Here is a 22,005-nt window from a genome sequence, read left to right as displayed (position 1 = left end):
AAGGAGAAGTTATGAAACATATTAAAACCAATATTTGTGTGTTGTTTACCAAAGTGCACAACCACACTTTCTGGTTCACCATCCTTGAAGAAAATCTTGTGCGATAATGGGCTCTTAAAAGCAGCTAGTACCTTGAATATCAGGGGATGAAGTGCACTCAGTGGAAATACTGGAAAAAACATTTCTCGCTCAGTGTTGCTGTTGTTGCTGCCGCTGCATGTTTGTCCACCTTCACTCTCATCAAAGGTTTCTTGAGCCTTATAGCTTTATTTGTGCTATTACAAACAGGTCAAGTATACTCAGTTAAAATCAGCAAAAGGTATTGTGTATGCATGCCATGTATATTGCTTTGTGCTGTGCATTGTGGCTACAGCTCCCACACAAGCTCCAACAGTCCCCTGTTCAACAATATCTCAGTTACAAGGAAGTTTTACTTACTAGAGTATGGATGTAGCATGCCTCCATATATATGAGTTCAAGGTAGCACATGGTGAGTAATTGATACATTAATGAATTATACAAATGGCGGTATCATGGGGGAAGTATTCCTTTACCAGTGATCGCAAAAAACACAAGAGAGAAATGAATAAAAACAAATAATGAATGGAAATATTACATTCACATACAGTGGTTACCACCTTGTAATAAAAACCCCTGCTTACTTAATAATTGTATGATGATATAGAACAATTAAATAGCCTAGATCTTTTAAAATAAATGAATAGCCTTGGACACAGAGAGGGTCAGGTAGAGGATCAAAGTTGTAGGGGATGTGAATGGAAACACATCCAACATATATTAACAACACCCAAATACGCCAATTATCAGGACAAGGAAAAACACAAACCGGAGGCCAGCTCCTTATCCCCACTGATTTCTGGCAGCCTTAGAACTCAAAACATAGCGGGATATGTTGCAGACGTTATAGGTATGTTATTGGAAACACACTGAACACACGCAGCCCTCTACCTAGGGACCCTGTAGCTTCTATGCTGCTCACTGAAGAAGGTGTAGGATGCTGATGTCATCATATGGCTCCCATATATACTGTGGACTCTGCACGTATTTTGGTATAACCCCTTTGTTACTGATGGAAATGGTGCTGTAATACAGTAAATGATGATGAGTTTACCATGATTCTAACACCATAATAGCACATGTAACAGGGGATGTGGGGATTTGCACATTATACATTATCGGTATGAATACTTTTACAGCTCAGCTATGTCCTTGTGCAGAATCATGTCATAATTCTGCCAACAAAACCATAAATCAACATTTTTGCTTGCACGTAAAGGATTCTAGAGTTCACAGTTCTCTGTTTGCACTCATGTTTTTGGCCCATATTCCTGCAAAGACAGCATAAAGTGCAGGAGGAAAGGGGTCACTGAGTACCATCTGGAGTCACAACGGATGGTAAGGTCCATGACACTCATCCAAACTGACCATGATGTAGTGCATGCATGTACATGTCAGAGGTGACGATCATATAGAAGCATGTAACTCACCAGGAAACATCCCCAGATGAGAGGTGAATTATGGGAAGGAGGCTCCATAGCTGGAAAGGAGAAGACATTTATAGCTCTATCATGGAAATGGATTTCACTATTCATTACCCCGAGGACTGATGACATGACTTTTAATGCTGAATCATTGTACCATGACTTATCCTATCCATCTCTCCTTTCAATACTGTACGGCAATGAGACAACCTGCATTACAGCATCTTTGTCATACTTAGCGTATACATTAACAGTTTAATAACATATTTGCTGTTTGACAGCTTAACTTTCAGACTGCGGCATTGACCTGCTGCAAAAATCAGCTCTAAAACGTGAACAGCTGTTCAGTTGTCAGCTGCGGATCTTTCAAGCAATTTACTCCAGCAGTCAACCCTCCCTCTCTTTAGCCTCCCCAGCAACTGAGCCCCTCATCCTACATGTGTTGAAAAGTGAAAGGATTCTGTGAGCTGAAATGCTCAGAAAGGCTGGTGTGGAAGCGACAGATGGATCTGACAGTGAATCAGACCTGGTGGCGGGACTGACGATGGTGGTGGAGAGGAGGAGGGTGGGCGCACCATCACACAGAGGGACACAGAGAGGACGTGGAGTAGAGGAAAAAGATGAGAAACATGAGAAACGGAAAAGGGTGAGAAGAAGATATGTAGGCGTCAAGCGCGGCGACATGAGACAGACTGATTCACACGGGAAAGGGCATGTTAAATGAAAGCCGGGTCTGTGACAGCTCCGGGGGCATGGATTGCACTCTTATCAAACCCAGCTGCACCCATCTCTCCTCAAAGGCAACACACACACGCAGACACACACATCCATGTATGAACGAGCAGCGCACCCCCTCTCTGGTGCTTTCAGAAGTTGTGAGCTTGTTGACAAAGAGTTATTTTCCTGTTTGTGACTGTAAACTTTGTCTCCAGCCGAGGCGGTGAAATGTTTTGCTACTGTATTGTGATTTGACTTTGTACTCTGGTGTTTACAGTCAAACTCGGTGCTCGAAAACAGCTCCACAGGTAACCTTGCAGCAGCATGGCATGCTCATATTGTTGTTTTGGCATTATGTAGCATCATATACAGATGAATCACCACATTTAAAACTGATTTATTACTTAGCTGTTATCAGTGGCCTGTGTAGACTCCTTACAAGCTCAGAGTTCAAACAAGAAGTGCAGTGTTCTCAGAAAGGGTGCAATATTAAACTCAAAGGTGCATGACGAAGGTGCATATTCTTATCAGTCACCCTCTTGATGTGGCTGCTTTAATATCCAATCAGATCTTTTATCACACCAACAATACATGGTGACAGAGAGATGCAGATATATTGATGACAAAGGAACATTTGATTCAGCTCTCATTTCTTGTGTTGGAAACATAATTTATCAAATTAAACATGTACCAGCTGGCAAATTATGCACCAATTACACTGTAAATCACAGATGACTCTGCAGCATGACAGTGACTGCACACTGCTGTTAAACTCTTCCCCAATCACCGCACCCCAGCAGTGAGCGAGTATCCTTTCACACAACGACTGACTCGATTTAAACTTGAAACACACACGCCTCCATCTGCAAAGCCCCACTGCAAGCAATAGCACCCCAGAGCCCACGCGTCCCTATTCCCAAGTCTACACTTTACTCTGCTTGGCTGGGTTTTATTAATGCAACCCTTCCACATTATCCATCATTTCTCTCTGGCAAAGTCCTGACAGTTAATTAGATGCCACATTTGCTAGAACTATATTAGGCATTAAATGCTAAAAAAGCCTTTCAGAAAAAGCCAGCAATCATGACCTATATGACGGCAACAAAACAGACGCGTATGAAAGGAGAAAAGTGAGATAGAACACAGCTAAATGTTATAAACTTTTAAATCTAAAAGGGGAGGAACATCAGATGGGCTCCATACATCACTGTGTCAGACTGCGTCCAGACCCGCTGAGGTCAGACACTGATGGATGACTCTCTGTTTCAAAACCTACAGCCTTAGGTCAGTATATTAGTGCATGCACCAAGCTGTAATAGTAATAGTTAAAAATCATACAACACTACAGCAGCCAAGATTAAAGGACATTCCACCTAAATTACTAAAACTAAACATATTTTGACCTGGAACCAGAATAATCTGCAAGCTGGTGTTTTATTTGCTCTGCTCCCCATCCTGTTCAGACAGTATTAATATCTAATACTGGGATTGTTTGATACAATGACTGATGACTCACAGAGCCTACTGTATGTGCTCAGTGTAAAATATGTGATAATGTCACCTTCGGTATGTGCATCCTCGAAAATAGCCAAGATGGCCGAGCTGATGTGGAACCTCCTGTTGATGTACTATTTTCAAATTCTGCTGGCAAAAATGGCAACACTCGTTCACAGAGATATTAATGCCACACCATAACAGCTCATCTCTGCACTCTGTCAGTCGCGCAGCACCATGTCACATGTTTCAATGCTCTATCTATCCAATTGTGTCCAGAGGCACTTTGATCTACTGCTGTTGGATATTAAAAATGAACTGACAGGTTCCAGACTAACTCTAATATTGACATCTTCATCTAGTGATAGAGCTAAGTAGAATACAGATGGTATGGATTTCTTTCTACTGCCACGCCAGTATAAATGGATATGTGGTAATAGGATGAATGGGCATTTGTTTTAGTTCTCACCGCACTGAATAATTAAAACTTAACTCAATACTGAATGGCAACATATTTTGCCAGAAGCGGTGTTGAATTTAAGTTGCGCTACAAATGTTAATCAGTTGAAATCTTTCCATGTTCCTTAAAATGAATTTGTGAATGCTGTCGGTATGTATTTTATTCTACTGCCAAAATGATATCTGTTGATTACATCATTCTGTGGAGCCAAAATGTTTCATCACAAACCAATTACTAAACATAAAAATAGGAATAAGACGCTTCAGATCAGGGGTGTCAAACTCACTTTAGTTCATGGGCGAGATACTACCCAATTTAGTCTCATGTAAAACCATTGAATAATAAACTAAGGAGTACAACTTGTCTAAACTATAAAAACATTTGCAAACAGATGATAACCAGCCTGAAATGACAGAAGAAAAATAAGTGCAGATTCAAGAAATTAAGTCAATTTGTTAACTTAAGTTCAGGAGCAGGGCCACGCCTCAACCACACCTCTAAAAACCTGCCAGACCAGGTACAAGTATACTTATACCTGGTCAACCCATCCTGCTCTGTTTGTCTCTGATTTCTTGACCCACCCACCATTTCCCTTCCCTTCATCCATCACCCTCCCTACCTCATACCTACCTTCCCTTTTCCCTCATCTCTTCTGGTGCATACCTCTCCCGTGTCTCATTCTAGGTACCGTCTTGGGGGCCTATTATTAGCTAGGGTGAGAGAGAACCCCCCCACACTGAGTCTCCCTGTGCCCGATCTCCACGACATCGTCCCAAATCAACAGAAGACACCTTCACCTCCAACTTACATCCACTCATCAGTCCTCAACAACCAACACCTCCTGAATTACAATTAAACATTTAAAGAGGCAACAGATAGGATTCGTTATTTTTTTTTAGTTTGGCGCCACTTAGTCAGTCACATCAGTTAAGTTAGCTGGGCGTAACTTAGCTGGGCGATGTCCGTCGATAGCTGCCTCCGTGAGAAGAGAACAGAAGGAAGGGAGGGGGGTATCACTGTCCGAGGGCTGCCGTAGAATAGCAATGAGGATGTCAGCCGACCAGCACTCGCTACCCGGTCCCTGGTTGCGGCGATTTGCAATGCTGGCCAGCTAGGAATGAACTAGCAGCCAGTACAGTACAGTCCTCTCTCGTCTAGGTAACATTTAGCCGTGTTACTTACTGATCCATTAGAAAGAAAGCTAGCTGGACATGGTGTTGAAGCCTCTTTGGTCACGGAGCTCCCTCCATCTCTTGAATGCCTGACTGAGGTTTACTCTTGTTTTTCCTCTTCTTTTATCACTCTCCTTTTTGCTCTTCTTTGCCTCCTCAGACAGAGGAGCTTGTTTTCTTTTGCTGGGCTGTTTTTCACTTGTCTCCAAACTTTGTCCGTCTGCCATTGTGCTCGTGACTCAACTATCTCATGCCCAACTCCTCACAAGGACCAGCTCCAGTCCCTGATTGGCTGACTGACCAATTTTGCAATACATGGCGCATTTCCTGCCGTAAAGCAGATTTTTCCCGCAAAATTTTGGCACCGGTGGCAGAAGCGTATTGCACAGCCACTAAGTAACCTATGTAAACGCTGATAGTCTGATTTTACTGTGGACACTACCCTGTGCAACCCACATTATTTTCATAATGATATGTTTAGGAAAAGATGCTATCTGTTGCCTCTTTAAATGATATATTGTTGTGGTGTGGTCCTTGCAGTGAATATGTCAGTTTAGCAGTTCAGCACACGTGTTCTCACAAACTAACCCTCAGACTCTGACTTTGATCCTGATGCTCAGCGAGTCACTCTGGCAATCAGCAATGATGCTCATTTCCTATGCCCATGAAACCGAGTTGCACCAATCACATCGGTGTATCTTATAGGCGGGCCAGAGGCAAGCTAAACAGATGACGACAGTGCTGCGATGACAAAGTCCGGAATCAGTCAGTAAACATTGCAAGATGGCTATGGATGAACACCAGTTGTTTGAAATGGCCATTATAATGAACAAGTTAGACTTCGCTTTTTCTCTAAAAGAGGAACAGAAGACGGTGCTCGAGTCTTCCTTTTGCAAGAAGGACGTTTTTGCTGTTTTGCCGACCGGATACGGCAAGAGTCTAATCTACCAGTTAGCTCCGCTGGTAGCTAAGCGTATACGTCACCCCGTGTAGTGTTCTGATTGGTCGTAGTGTTATCCAGTTGCGTGCAGTGATATTTACAAATGCATTCTTGGTGCCGCCCCTCAAGTTGGGCCATTTTCATTACTCATGGCCAGACCCTAAATCTTTCTAGATTTGGGTCTGGATTTCCAGGCTAATGATGAGTCAGGTAGTGGTGTCAAATATTATATTCCATTAGCACTTAGAGGTGCCCTGAATACAACAAGCACACTGGCTTAACATTTTCCACCAGCAGCTCCTGCATGAACAGTAAAGCCTGTGTCTGACACTGTTTTGTCGCGCAGCCTGTACGTTAGCATGTGCCATCTATAGTGATACAACATAGGGCCCGCTACTGCTATATGGACAGCGTGACCCCCGGTGGACAAGTGGGAATAGCAGTGCATTTTATTGAAAAACTGGAAACAATGACTTCTCTAAAATTTTCACACTTTCTTAAGTCATCCATCCAGTCGGCCGGACTGGACTTTTTGGTGGGGCAGTTCTGGCCTGCGGGCCTTATGTTTGACTTCATTTCTTTAAGCTATTTTGTTTTTCTCTACTCTATAAAAGAGTGTTGATGTCACTGTTAGGACAATAAAAATAAGAGATTTTGAGATTTACAGAAGAATATTAGAGGAAGAACTGAGAACTAATTCTTAAATTCTGATTGAAGAAATTACAATGTTTGGAGGAAAAAAAAAAAAAAACTTTGAGAAATGGGATCCAGTGGTGGAGAAGCCCTACATGCGCATCAAATGCGTGTGCCATCCATGATGTCCTTCAGGGAATGAACCCCAAGAGGAGACTTGCATGTCGTGTGTGATAGATGGAGCGCTAAATCTGTCATCCATCCTTGATCCATCCTACTTCTCACATCCCACTTTGATATGATAATATCAAGGTATTGTTCGTGTTCGCTGGGTAATACTGCTGTTTGGTGATGTAAATGTATTACTGTAAGATACCATAACAGTCATTTTTCTTGGCCAGAAGTGATGCCCCTTGAGAACATGATGAATGGCAGATCTTCCTGAAAAAGTATAAATAGCAGCCCACATAGCACAGGATTATGATAATAGTGACATGTAGAACAGCTTATGGGAGATACTGTCTGATTAACAAAACACTGTTCATGAATGTAATCAGAGGGAATGATCATACATATACAAGTCAAAGTATAAAAAATTGGAAGGAGGCATTTTCTTGGGATTTATTTTCATTATTAATTATTAATGATTAATTAATGGTCATCTTTTCTGATCATGGTAGAGCTCACTGTACCCTGGGAAGAGCGCATGGATGAAGCCCAAGAGTGGAAACTGCTGACGGAGCAGCACAAGAGGCAGGGCTGGAATACCTGCTGTGATTCTGTCGAGGTGGGATGTCAGGGCTTTGCAGGTCGGTCACTCTGCAGGGTCCTCACAAAGCTGGGGATAGTGGGGCTGGCTAAGAGGAGGGCCATCGAGAATATCATCAGTGCCACAGAGAGTTTGAAAAGACCGAAAACAGCTGATGACCGCTGGATACATCACTGACAATGCATCCCAAGTTTGGTTGAAAACCAAAGGACATATCATTTGTAATTGAATAAAATAAGAAAAGCGGCACATTTTCACATCTGAGAATCTGGAACCAGCAAATGTTGTGTCACTTTCTGGTGATAAATAGCATAAATAATCAATTATCAAATTGTCCACTAGTCTTGTCATACTCACTTACCTTGTTGTATAGTCTAACAGTCTCCAGGCATTTGTATTTGTCCATGACATATTTGCAGAGCAGTTGGGTACAAACACAGTTTTCAAGTGTCTGCTACTGAGGCACAGAACAGATCAATAAAGGAGCTTAACTCAAACCTAATTATAAGTACATTCCTTAAAGGATGTACAGTGATCATAATCTCTAGCTCCATTAATGCCCTTGAAAAATCTAAATCCAACAAGTTTGTTTTTCCTCCCAGAAGTCTTCAGCTCCTGCTGTTGTCAGCTGCATAAGACCACTTACTGAACCCATTCATTGAATTTTGTCCTTACCATGTTATACTCTAATGCACTGTATAATATTTTGCACCAGGTATTTTCCCTGTTATATACATTATGTAGACATAAATGTCCTTGAGCTGTCTAGCACGATTCTAAATAATGGGTGAAATTAAACATAATGACTTTCAAGGGTACAATTTTATAAAAATGTACATTTTCATAAAAGCTGGAGGACTAAAGGTCCTCGCTGTTCCATGTTCGTCATGCAGAGGCTCTGAGCAGAGTGGAGTAATCATAGCTCCAAAATGACCTCCTTTTAGTTAAGTTTGACACGAGGCGTAGCTGCGTGCCTTCAAAGAACACTCGTTTCAACACACTGGGTTTGATTTGCGTGCAACTTTATTCAACACTGCACTTATTATGCCTCGAATTAACCCTGATACGGAAAGAAGGCTGTCTCAGATTCCCACTGCTGTCTTATTCTCTGCAGTGCTCTTGTCAGAATTTGAATTCACAAGCTCAGCCAGCCCTGCGTATGTGCACTGTATGCACACACACACACACACACACACACACACACACAGTGTTTGTGTCATTGCCTGTGATTTAGCAGCTCACTGTGAAAAGCAGTGACGTGCGATGCAGCTTTATGACATGAATAAGTGGGAAATAAACAGGCCGGGGCCTAAGCTGAGCTTTTAAAACCCAGTTGAACCTTGGCTTTCTCCAAAGTACAAACGGCAGCTTCATACGTCTCAAATTAGCATCCCAAATTTACATATCTGCTTGCATATTCATGTTCATATTCAGAGTGATTTAAATTCCCATGTCAGTCATGCAGCTCACCTGAGATGGCAATAAGCTCCCTCTTCCTGGCTTCCTCTTCTCAGGCTGTTTGCAATTTCATATCTTTTCCTGTAGGTGTGAACTTTTTATATTTTATTACTTTTTCAAAGCAACTTCCACCTCCTTAAGTATGAATTAAGATGTGCACTGAGGGGCTAAATTCTTCTTACTTTATCCCTGCCCTCATGAAGTCTTCGTAAACATCACAGGAAATAAAGGGGGTTTTCATTATCAAGGTGTCAGATATCTGAAATTGTTTTTATATTGGATATGAATGAGCCAAACCAAAAGTAGACATCAGCAAAATATGTGTGCTGGAAGAGAAAAAACTCTGCCAAGTTGTTTGTACTATCAGCAAGAAAACAGGAATGTACATGAAGTTGTTAAGACATGGGAGAAAGTTAAAGAAAAAATATTGCATACATGCTCTCTACGGGAGTGCAAGATACATCTTATTGTCTTTTTTTTTTCTATTTTCTGGTGTTTATTCTTCCATTGTTATGAAAATGCAATCGGTTCAGCTTGGTGAGCCGCACAAAGGCACTCTGAAATGTAAATTCTTAGCGACTCAGCCTTAATCAAAGTGAATAATTATCCACGGGCTGTCACAATTCATTGATCTGATTTCAGTGTAGACGTGCCCACATTTTTTGGCCGAGAAGTGATGCACATTGGACATACATTATGTCCAATGTTATTATCATTATTATAAAGTGATTGCACTACAGTGCACAATGTAAAGAGATGGTATATTGTATTTGATATTATGATGTAACTTACTAGTGAGGATTGTTAAACTCTCAAGGGGGGGCTAAATATTATAACTCTGAACAAAAATTGTGTATAGGTTACCTTACAAATACGAAGTTTAAAAAAAAAAAAAAAAAAAAATAGAACGCTACCGTACACTGCATTTGAAAACACACACACAATGCTCTTGGTGACTCTCTCTCGTGCCAAAGTTTCGTGTGTGTGTCTGCCCTTACAGAAACATTCAATCTCTTAACATGCCTTTCATGCCTGTCATCAAATTGGAAAATGTGTTACCATAGCAACAGTGTCTCAGGCACAGCCTCTGGTGACAGCCTCTAGCCAGTCCCTGCACACACGTACACAAGCACGCACACACATGCAGGCGTGTGCGCGCACACACACACACACACACACACACACACACACACACACCATACACTCAGAGATAGGGAGGGCTGGAACACAAGCAGGTGAAATATCTGCACATCAAAGCGAGCCATACTGACCTGCCTACTGCTGTTTTAAAGCACCAATAAATTTCCCACTGATCTCTGTCTACAGGTGGGGGAAAAAGGGAGCGACTTCAAATGCCTCCTCCAAGCAACAAAAGGTGAAAAAATCTGAGGCCTGCATTATTTGCCATTTTCTGGCAGCAACAACACACAATGCATGATTGGAATGGCATTCCTGGAAAGTGCTATCATATGCCATGTAAAGGTGGCGGCTTTGCTCGGCATTTGTTCCACATTGTTATGCTTTACATTAAAAGGCCCAAAATTACACTAACCTTTCCAGTTATCTGAACCAGGGTTTCTCAACCTGGGGGTCCTGACCCCTAAGGAGGTCACCAGATGGTTGCGAAAAAAATAAACAACATATTAAAAATAGAATAACACCGGGGAATGCTTATTAAAATTACATTAGCTGTACCAGTGAAATAAAAACAGTACAAACAAAGAATCACATGCATAGAAAACGCTTTTTACATCATGCAGATCTGTCTTTTGTTGACCTATGTCTGTTTGAGTGCTATGGACAGCACCACACATCCCCTAATTTAGCATTCATTTTTTAACTCATTTCACCAATTCACAGCACAAACAGTCACTTACTCAGCCGTGGGGCTCACAGTAATCATATCCCAAATCATTTAGACACTAAAAAGCATTAAACCACTTGCCAGCAGTGCATCTTCTGATATATGTTGGGCTGTAAATTTGTAGATTTGACAGTGACAAAGAAGGTGTACGCAGCTTTTGAGTGGTGATCAATGTGTTTGCATCAGGGTCTTGTGAGTTTTGTACCGTCTATGTTTCTGTACATCTTTGCAAATCTACATCAGAAAATAGGAAAGGTGATGTTGCCTTAAATACATTTCTATTGGATGGCTCATAAATCCTGATCCATGTGGCTCTAAATCCTTTTGTTCATTGTTGTCTCACAGAAGTTGGGTTCCAGATTCGAACCCTCCTGCTGGAGCCTTTCTGTTTGCATGTTCTCCCTGTTTTAACATAGGTTTTCTCTGGGTTCTCCGGCTTCCTCCGACAGTCCAAGACACACAGGTTAGATTAGTTGGTTAAATTGTCCGTCGGTGTGAATGTGAGCGTGACTGGTTGTCTGTCTCTATGTGTCAGCCCTGTGATAGTCTGGTGACCTGTCCAGGATGTCAGCTGGGATAGGCTCCAGCCTCCCTGGAACCCCTAAATAGGATAAGTGGTTAGGGATAAGAATGACTAAAGGATTCCACCATTTTGATTTTTTCAAATTTTCAATCTCCCTATATTTGTTACATGATATACAAATTGAAGAAGCTCTAAATGCAGTGTGTGATTTCATCTACAGTACATTTAGATGTGGGGTGCAGATCCTGCAAACTATGATGCATCTCATACATTTGGCTGAGTCATAATGCAGTGGTCATGACTCACTTGAAACTTTGCACCTTTGTGCAAAGCTGTTATGTTCCCAGGACTTACTGATTGCTAAGCACATTTGATGCAGATCCCACTTCTCCATTCAGATACAGATCTAAAACTTTTAAATATTTTCTATTATTCAGAGGATTGTGCAGCCTTGTTGGAGGTATGTGCTCTCTGAGTGCTTCCTAAGGTCTTACGCTTTTTAAATTTCACACTTGACTGTAAGGCACTTTACTTTCAAGAGTAACTTTGCTTTTGAAGACTGCAAATTGGCAACTCACAACAAATAGAGAGGTCGTCCGAGAAAACACCGGCAGCAGTCTGTCAGATGTCTGTTTCACCATCGACAGACTTCAGAAGGGTTCTGTTTTAATTGTCTAACAGAATAATATTTCCAGTTTTACCAATAAAATCCATTTTTCCTCTAGTGCATGCTGCGGAGCGTAGCCTATCAAGCCGTTACAATGAACTATTTAGTTGTTGGCGATTAAATCTTTTTTCCATTTATATGCTAAGTCTGCCACAAAAGGGTTTCGCACCAACACCATCTTCATTGATGGTAATCTTTCTGACACAGAATGGAAATGTGGCGTGTGTGGCCCTAAACTGCCTGCGCAGCTCAGATCCCCTTGCCTACAAACCACAGCATGTAGGCAGGGGGTCATGACCTGTCAGTGTGGCACCAGGCCTCTTATCATGTGACTGCTGGAGAAAGAATAGGAACTCTGTTGCAGGACTGTGGAGTGGAGTCTGAAAGATTATTGTTTGCGACAAGGACCATGAGGCCCTGAATATTATTACAGTCCTGAGGGTTGCAGAGAGAAAAAGAATAAAAGGACAAATGAGAATGTAGAAATTCAGAGAGGATGTGAATGTTCAAGAGCCTCGGGACCAAACAGTCATACAAGACAAGACCCAAGTTCTGAGGACAAACTATGGTCCCATCACTTCTTGTAGAAAGAAAGGCCCAAGGCTGGGAAACTTGACAGATGGTGGCTGTTATTTGTAGATTGTTTCCCTTTATCTCTTTTGTCTGCATCTTCAACCTTGAGAAAACATGAGGATATGAAACTACAAGCTTTTATCCACCCAGAATGAGTGAATCCTGTGTATAGTCTTGTGCAGTTTAGAATTTTAAGGTATTTTCAACCTGACTATCACACAGAAAGAGTATTAAGTTCCCTGCCTTTATCTCTCTAGATGTCTAACCATCTGTCCAACTGTCAGTCCCTTTTTTGGTCTGTGAGCTTTTCATTGATCATATTATTTTTATATATTTAATATTGGAGTTATTCTAGTGTTTCAGAATTAAAAGGATTTTTTAATGGTAAAAACATGCAACGGTGCCTCTAATGATGCACCAACATCCAAACATGCTCACATACATTGCATTGATAAGCAAGCAGCAAAGGCTGTTGGTGCTTTAGCTTACTGGCCCATAATGATGCTCTCCCATTATTCCCTGGATGCCCGAAGAAACTGAAGTGGGAGTACTTTTTGGGGATGGAAGAGGCATAGAGGAGGCTTAGTTCATCATTAGCTGCTGCATGCTAACACTGGAAACCTTAATGAAATATTCAGTGTTGTGCTGGAATGTCTGAAGCTTTCTTCGGCTTCAACATGATTACTTTAATTTATTAAGACACAACAGTGGGCGAGGCAGAGAAAAAGCCCGTGCATGCTCCCTCTGTATTTATGAGGACTCAAATCTATCAAAGTGGACTTTTTTTAAAAGACAGAACACATGTAGATGTGTCCTTTCTTGATTCATATTTCATACGCTGCACTTGTGCACTGGCATTACAAGCTGTATATTCAGTCCACTGAACTTCTTGTTCCGTGTGGTGAGGATGGTTTTTATTATGCCCCGATGAACATCGCTAAAAGGAAAGTTTTCACTTCATTTAAAACAGAAGAGAAAAGCATGGGCGTGCTGCAGATCTCTCTCTTTCGTTATCGACTGCTGCTGCATTTTTCAACAATTCATCATATGTGCAGAAAGTGTGAACATGTGCATTTGTCCACACGGAATTAGCAGAGGACTTTTATTGTCCAAAACCGCTAGAATCTGACTCATAGATGGAACAACACCCTCAGTAGAGGGCCGGTATGCAACCTCAAAAGCGCATTTGCAATTTGCCTAAACACAGAAAGAAGAATAAGCGAAGTTGAGACTTTGCTTCAACAGACAATTCTCATTCAGTTACAACTTAATTCTCGTAATATTAGTCGATTACTTTTATTTTTTATCAAAATATTCTGACTTCTCTGAGAACACAGATATCTGGCATGTGTTATGAACGTTCAGAAAGTCTTGAACGTGAGTAGAAGTCTTGATAAGACACATATGAGCTGTTAAAGTCCCAGGGATCAAAAATGAATTAAATTGAATTAATACGTCATTAACATGAATAGGGGCCACATGCACATTTTAAGAGGTTACTTTCAAACAAAAGAAGACAGAGAGTAAATCATGCCTCCATGTGTGCTGACTCAGCCGGTAAAACATTAAATGAGAAAAGTTGATCTACAGGAGAACAAATATTTGAAAGCAATGCAGGATGCCTGAAAGCCTTACTGTATTATATTCCATTATGTTTCTATATTTTAAATTGTCACATGCTGAATTTCGGCAGTATTATGGTGCAGTGGTTAACATCGTTGCCTCACAGCAAGAGGGTTCCTGGCTCGAACCCCGGTTCTGTGCAGAGGGATGTTCTCCCTATGTCAGCCTGGGTTTACTCTGGGTACTCCGGCTTCCTCTTCCTCCAACAGTCCAAAGACATGCAGACTAGGTTAACTGGGAACTCGAAATTGGAACACATGTTATAAAAGTGAGTGTGAATGGTTGTCTGTCTCTATGTGTCAGCCCTGGGATAGTCTGGTGACCTGTCCAGGGTGTACCCTGCCTCTTGCCCAGTGTCAGCTGGGATAAGCTTCAGCCCTCCGCAATCCCCAGGCTAAGCGGTTATGAATGAATGAATGAATTTTGCATTTTTGTGTTGCGAAAAAAAAAGAAGACAATTCTGCCAAAAACTGGTTCATAAAATTTCACCCAATGCAGGAAATGAAGTGTTTGACACTCAATATGTCCTGGTGGGGAATCTTCACAGGCCCCCTTGTTGAATATGTGTCCAGCTCTCATGTTGGATGAAATCTACACCCTTGCAGTTGAAACAATATTCTTAAATTTTATAAAAGCATTAAAAACAGGCAAGAACACTTACACCTCACTGGTTAGATTGGTTGCTGATTGAGCATCTTGCCACGCAGCAGTGACCTCAACTCTGTGTTGGCAGACCATCAATACACACTTCACTGCTTTTTATGCTACAAATAAAACAATCAATTTGCTGTTGTTTGAAGGGGCACTCTCGGTACAAGAGCATCATGTGCTTGATTTCTTCTCACACTGTTTAAAGAAACACATTACATCTGTGAGAAGCTTCTTTGTTATGGTGCCAGGCAGAGTGCAAATAATGAATACCAGTGCTAAAATAATACACTGTAGATAGCTTAAGGCTTCAATATACCCCCTGTTTTTAATGTCAGCAAATGCAATATAGAAAACAAACAAATATCCTGGAAGACTCACTGAATATGTTTTGATAATCTTGTCATGTGAATGCAGGCACACTGCTGATATTATTATATTATCTTGCATTATTCTCTGTGTGGGTGGAAATTAATTTTGTTGTATTAGTGAGTTATTTGATGCATTTTTTAGGACTGCATGTTTCAGTCTGGCACAGTGCAACGAGAGCAATGGTGCCTACATACACAACATCATATTCTTATGAAGTGTCGGGCGGCAGTAGCTCAGTCCATAGGGACATAGGGTCACCTGTTCGAGTCCCCGTCCAGACCAAATATGGAGCTTGGACTGGTGGCTGGAGAGGTACCAGTTCACCTCCTGGGCACTGCCGAGGTGCCCTTGAGCAAGGCACTGAACCCCCCAACTGCTTGGGGCGCCTGACCAAGGGCAGCCCCCTCACTCTGACATCTCTCCACTTTGTGCATGTATAGGTCATGTTTGTGCATGTGTGTGTCTTTCGGACCTGTGTGTTAATGACAAAAAGAGTGAAAAAAATTGAATTTCCCCTCGGGGGGATTAATAAAGTACATAAAAATAAAAAATTAAATAATGAAAGCAGATCCAGATCTGCAGAAGTGAATGTGTAGCTGTTTTAGAGCAGCAACAGACTTACAAGGACTTAACTACGGACTCAAACTAAGGAGCTCGTATATGAGTGCAGACAGATAGATAGTTCTTCTAATCAATTCCAGGCCTGTAGCAGTCAATTTGAAAGTTAAAAAAAATATTGTTGCCCTTCCCAAGGACATCAGCCACTCAGGCAAGCCTTGTGGCTGTGATTGAGTGGCTGTGACTGAAAGGGCGATGTGAAATGATAAGAACATAAATTAGAGAAAAAAACTTTCTTTTAGCTCCACTATAAACTGAGCCACTGAACCATTTTGATTTTACCCCCATAATCCTGCACTGTGAAACTGCTTTCAGCTGTGTGGCTGTCGCAAACCTATTGTTGTGAGAAGTCACACCTGTGTTCTGAAGAAAATTATTTCCTGCGCTGTGCACAAACCACCCCATTTTATGTAGATTTAAACAATTCACCAAAGCCAATGTTAAAATCTCAATCTGAATCACGTAAATCAAAAAGCACAAAGCTCAAGCTCAGCCCAAGTCCAATCAGGAAGACTTTCTTTATGCTTTGAAATCTCACTCCTCCTTCTTCTTCCAATCAGCTGATTATGGATGCTTCCTCTTTCAGTTAAACCTATCAAATTTTGACATGATCACGATCTTTATCAGCCGTTCACGTTGCTGTTGTCAAACTCTAACTCTGTCCTCCTCTCTGCTGCTGCCAGCTGTAATTTTAAGCAGAATTACTGTGCTCTTTTCTATCCCATTCACCTCCTGCCATCATATCCAGAGCCTGGGTCAAGCTCATTAAAATACCACTCCTCATCACGTACAGATCCTCAGCAACCTCTTCATCTCATCACCACCACCAGCGTCTAGACTCCATAGCGGGGGTTCGCCACTACAATGGCTTCACCACTGCCCTTGAAATATTATGAAATATTATATAATTGACATCATGATGGGGCCGCATCATCAAAGACTATTCACATTACTCACACTCATAATGGATCTCTTCAGAGTGAACTACGACTGTGAAGGAGCTTTGTAACTGTTAACTTCCCACCTCAAAGCTAAGTCTGTCTAAAAGTAAATTATTTTGCAGACTATTCAATAGATAGACAGATAGACAGATAGACAGATAGATAGATAGATAGATAGATAGATAGATAGATAGATAGATAGATAGATAGACCAAATTACAGAACCCTTCTAGTGCACAGCACAATTACACAATTAAAAAAACAGCAGATAAACATCAGTTAAAACCATTAATAGATACAAACAATTAAAGCAGCATGTATAGCGCAATAAATCACATAAAAGTACCCTACATAAAAGTTCTGGGCTTGTGCTCTAGTTACTGCACACTAGGTGGTGAGGGATAATACAATATGATATAATATACTTGGCTTGTGCAGCAGTACAGTTCATCTTGGTGTGGGTCAGTGCATCCTTTTGGGTCTAGCTACTGATGAGAATACTATTTTAAATGTTTTTTCGTCTGATGTGAAAGTATGAACAAAAAGAAATTAGCATTTTACCTTATAGCTCTATTTTTTTTAGAATAGGTCTTATATTAGATAATACACATCAGGAATGCAGTGATACTATATTTTCTCACTTGAAAGGCAATCTACTGACAGCCTGCTGCACTAAACTCACCAGAAATTAGGTTGTGAAAGTCGTTTTCTAAAGATTTCTCCCTGAGAGTCAGTGTGTGCTCAGACATCCGTTGCATTTCCATGAATGTGCCCTTTTAAAAACTTATTTTCACAATATTTGTTTTTCTACAGCTCCCAGGGAAAAAGAGGTTTACAGACTTGGGTCCACATGAGTCAGCAGGACATCTAAGAAACTGCTTTTTGACAGAAATGTGCTCCTGATCCTCTCAGAGTCTGTGTCAATCAATATATTAGAAGGTTGTAGTATAGATCATGAGCTTTACAGCACTGTTCATTCAGCATGGAAAATAAAACAGTGATGACAACTCCCGGTGGATGAAACATTTTCCTCATTAAAGACTACTATGAAACATGAGCTGTCAGCCTGCATGTTCCCCAAACACCACCGGCTGCCTGCGGTGGAGCACACAGAGGTTTTGGCTTCCTCTTCATCATAGCTGCAGGAGAATGAATCTGGCAGTGCATCGCACAATTATATCTCTAAAAGTGTGTAAACCCCCGTGCCAGTTGGCATCAGTTACCTCAGTAATAGCCTTTACATTGACTAAACCTATCAATCTCCAAAATGACCACAGTTCCTTTTATTTTTATCCAAAGTTAATGATGATGGTGGTGATGATGTAGTTAATGTAGTGAACAAACTTTGTGGCTTTCTCAATATTGAAAAAAAAAACCAAAACATATGGAATCTGGTGGTTTCATTCAGGGGAAAGGTGACACGTCCCCAAAGCCGGTCTGCGACACCAAGGGTCAGCACGCCCAGGTGCCCACCCCTACCTGCCACCTGGTGCACAACATGCCAGTCCCTGCAGGTGGCGGGCTCACAGGGTGAAAAGAGAGCTAAGCTGGAAGGCAAAACTTTTGATTTACTGGTTCATCTAAGTCCCAACCTTCACCTATGGTCATGAGCTCTGGGTAGTGACCGAAAGAATGAGGTCGCAGATACAAAGTTTCCTCCGTTGGGTGGTTGGGCTCAGCCTTAGAGATAGGGTGAGGAAATCGGACATCCAGAGGGAGCTCGGAGTAGAGCTGCTGCTCCCTCTCATCAAAAGGGGTCAGTTGTGAGGTAGTTTGGGCACCTGATCAGAATCCTCCTGGGCACCTCCTGTTAGTAGGAGGCCCCAGAGCAGACCCAGAACATGGTGGAGGGATTACATACCTTGTCTGGCCTGGGAATGCCTGGGAGCTGGAAAGTGTTGCTGGAATGCTACCCCCACGACCTGACTTCGGAGAAGCAGTTGAAAATGGATGGATTTATTCTGGGGAAATTTGTGCTCACACTGCAAAAACATGTATCTGGTATACAGCAACTAAAAGCCCTACATGTCATATATAGAACAACCTGATCTCACGTTAGGTTGATATAGAAATAGCAGGTGTACAGTGACTTTGCTCATATAATCAAGCACAATGTGGCAAATATTTGTGACTTATTTTTCAGTTTAATATTGTGTACCTTCTATAATCCCTTTAATTAATCAGTGTCATTTTAATCTAATTTGGTTTAAGTCTGACTTTACATATTATGCACACCATATTTTTCATAATCAGTCCATTGCAAATCCATTACTGTATGTGTAATCCACTGCTGTGTTTGGTAAACACTGACAGCCCTCAGGGCAGAACGCTCAAACACCTTCCTCAGCATGTTTATGAAACCAGCTGTGTGTCTTTTCTCACTTGACTGCTTTGTCTTATTGGAATTAATGGGAGACCAAGGTGGTTCGCTCACTCCATTAATTAGGTATCATGAAACTGCAACTTTGAGCAAACCTAAAGGAACCAGACAGGCCCACACTTGTTTGGCTTTGGCCATGAGAGACTAACATCCATACTAATGTCCCCCTCCTCCAGTGGGTGGAAGGTGCTCTGGTTTTCCTCGTCTAAATGAGACTTCAACCTTGCAAATCGATGAGCCTCACCCCCTCCTGACAACAGCAAACCAGCACAGTGGGCTGAAATGCATCATGGTTTAAATTCATGGTACAGGAGTCAATAAGCAATTTGAGATTAGGCTCCATTGTTGTCCTCACTGGGTAAAAGATGCAATAGACAGACTGCAGGGCAATGTCAGATCACTTTTGGTGCAGGTTGTCATGAATAAAATGTTTCAAAAAAGCTATTTGGCTGCGCTACAGGCTTTGTTTTTCACCATTTCATGGGAAGTAAATTGAAGATATTCAAATTCCCACACTGATATAAACAAAAAAGTGAAGGTAGCAGCTCCTTTATATTCAGTTTTTTTATGGGGCAGTGTAAAAATCGAAACCTAGAAAGTTTTCATTCTTATAACGACGACAATGTGACCTGATGACCAGCTAAACATCATCTCGGCATCAATAATGAGCCTCCCTAATCTGCACAATAAAGGTTACTTAGCAGATTATATAAATGAATGTCTTTAGCCAGAATGTAATGAACTTTTGAAGCACTGAAATTGGCACCACATTTTATTCTTTGGCAGATTTTATTAAGACATTTTATGATGAATTGGCTTTTGAGCCTGAAATATTCCTGTGAATTTAACACAGTGTATTTCTTTACGAAAAAGAGCTTGGGACAAGCATGACAAAAGTTAAATAAAGCTTTAAGAGCAAACACAATGGTGTTTACTATCTCTGTGAGGCATCAGTGATTCTCATCCTCAGGATCAAGGTCATCAGTCTGCCTGCCTATCCCTCCGGACATTATCATTTTATTAGCAATTTGCCTGCAATTAATTTTCCTGCGTTACTACAAAATAAATATTCACTGTCCAATTTCAGTAAGCTAGAAGCACTGCTAGGAAAGATGCAAGTACCGACCGTAGCATACTGTCTTCCTTAGCAAGGAGTCTAAATTTAGATAGGCAGTAATTTGGGCACACGCTGAACCACAATCAAAACCAGTGGGGTGTTTTAGCTCAGAAAGTCTAAGGGTGTTGGGCTGGTTGAATGGCCCTGGATGTTACAATAAACACTAAACAAAGACAATAAAAGTAACATGAAAACAAATAGAAATGCTTTTTTCTCGCTGTGTTTGAGAAACAGCATGAATAAAAGAGGTTCAGTTGTTACTGAGGTGACATACTCTTCGGGTGTATTAAATAGTGGTCATGGGGGAAAAAATATCTCTGTATGTCTTTTATCATTCTAACAAGAAACCATTTGAGGAGTGTTTTGGGTCACCATAACGTTGACAAAAAAAATCAGACGCTCATTGTTATTTAATCCTGTTGATGGGCAAGAATTTACGTATAGGATGATTCTGCAAAACACTATATATCGTCATTACCAAAGTTATATATTTTCTTTTTTACAAGTGCTTCTTTCAACAATTTCTGCACATTGCAATTAGCAACGTGAGCTCATCCCTACACATCATCTTTCACCACTTGGGCAGAAGTGCTGGCATAATTAAACTGACACTGGAGGCAGCCATTTGCATTGTATCTCTCAGTAACAAAACTACTTGGTGATTGTTAGGAAAAAATTGCGGACGTCACTACAAAACACGTTTAAAAGAGGTCAATTGAGGTGGTGTGGGTATCTGATCAGGATTGGGATGCTTCCCATCAGAGGTGTTCCTGGCATGTCCAACTGGTAGGAGGCCCCGGGGCAGAACCAGAACACACTGAAGGGATTACATATCTTGTCAGGCCTGGGAACACCTCGGGGTCCCCCAGGAGGAGCTGGAAAGCATCGCTGGGGAGAGGGACATCCCGAATACTTTGCTCAGCCTGCTGTCCCAGCACCCCGACTTCGGATAAGTGGTTGAAAACAGATGGATGGACTACAGAACACCTAACTTTTGGTGGTACAAATGCCGCAAACAGTGTCGTTTATGTTGGTCTCAAATACCGGTATCCTGGGTCAAAGTTCAGAGTCTGTTGGACCCATCCACCTGCCATCCCACCCACTCTAAGCAAATTTTCACACTCTTAGAAATACATCCGTTACTATAATGATGTGGATGGGTTTACAATGCAGTTGATGGAAAGACTGGTGTGTCTTGCACAAATGCTAAATGGTGTCCTCAACATCACACTAAGACGCCGAAGACACTGTTGAAGCAGCATATTTTAATTCCATGGGAGTGAGACCAGTCTGCAGTTATAGTGTGATTAAAGTTACAGACCCGCTACTCTGTATGTTGACACTGCGTCATGCTTAACTCCTGTCAAATAAAGCCAAAAAATTATCTTAAAAAAAGGAGTACTTCTGGTTACTTCACCTGGATTTATGGAGCTTTTCCTTTCTTTAGCCGAGGTTTGTCCATAGAAGTGTTTTCTGATGCGATGCTCCTTTTGGCAGGATGACATCATTAGTCTGTGCTTTCCAAAATTAAGCG

Source organism: Epinephelus fuscoguttatus, linkage group LG5 (genome assembly GCF_011397635.1).
Source record: "Epinephelus fuscoguttatus linkage group LG5, E.fuscoguttatus.final_Chr_v1".
NCBI classification, from domain to species: Eukaryota; Metazoa; Chordata; class Actinopteri; order Perciformes; family Serranidae; genus Epinephelus; species Epinephelus fuscoguttatus.
The sequence above is the reverse complement of the archived record's forward strand: the minus strand, read 5'-3'. Positions refer to the sequence as shown.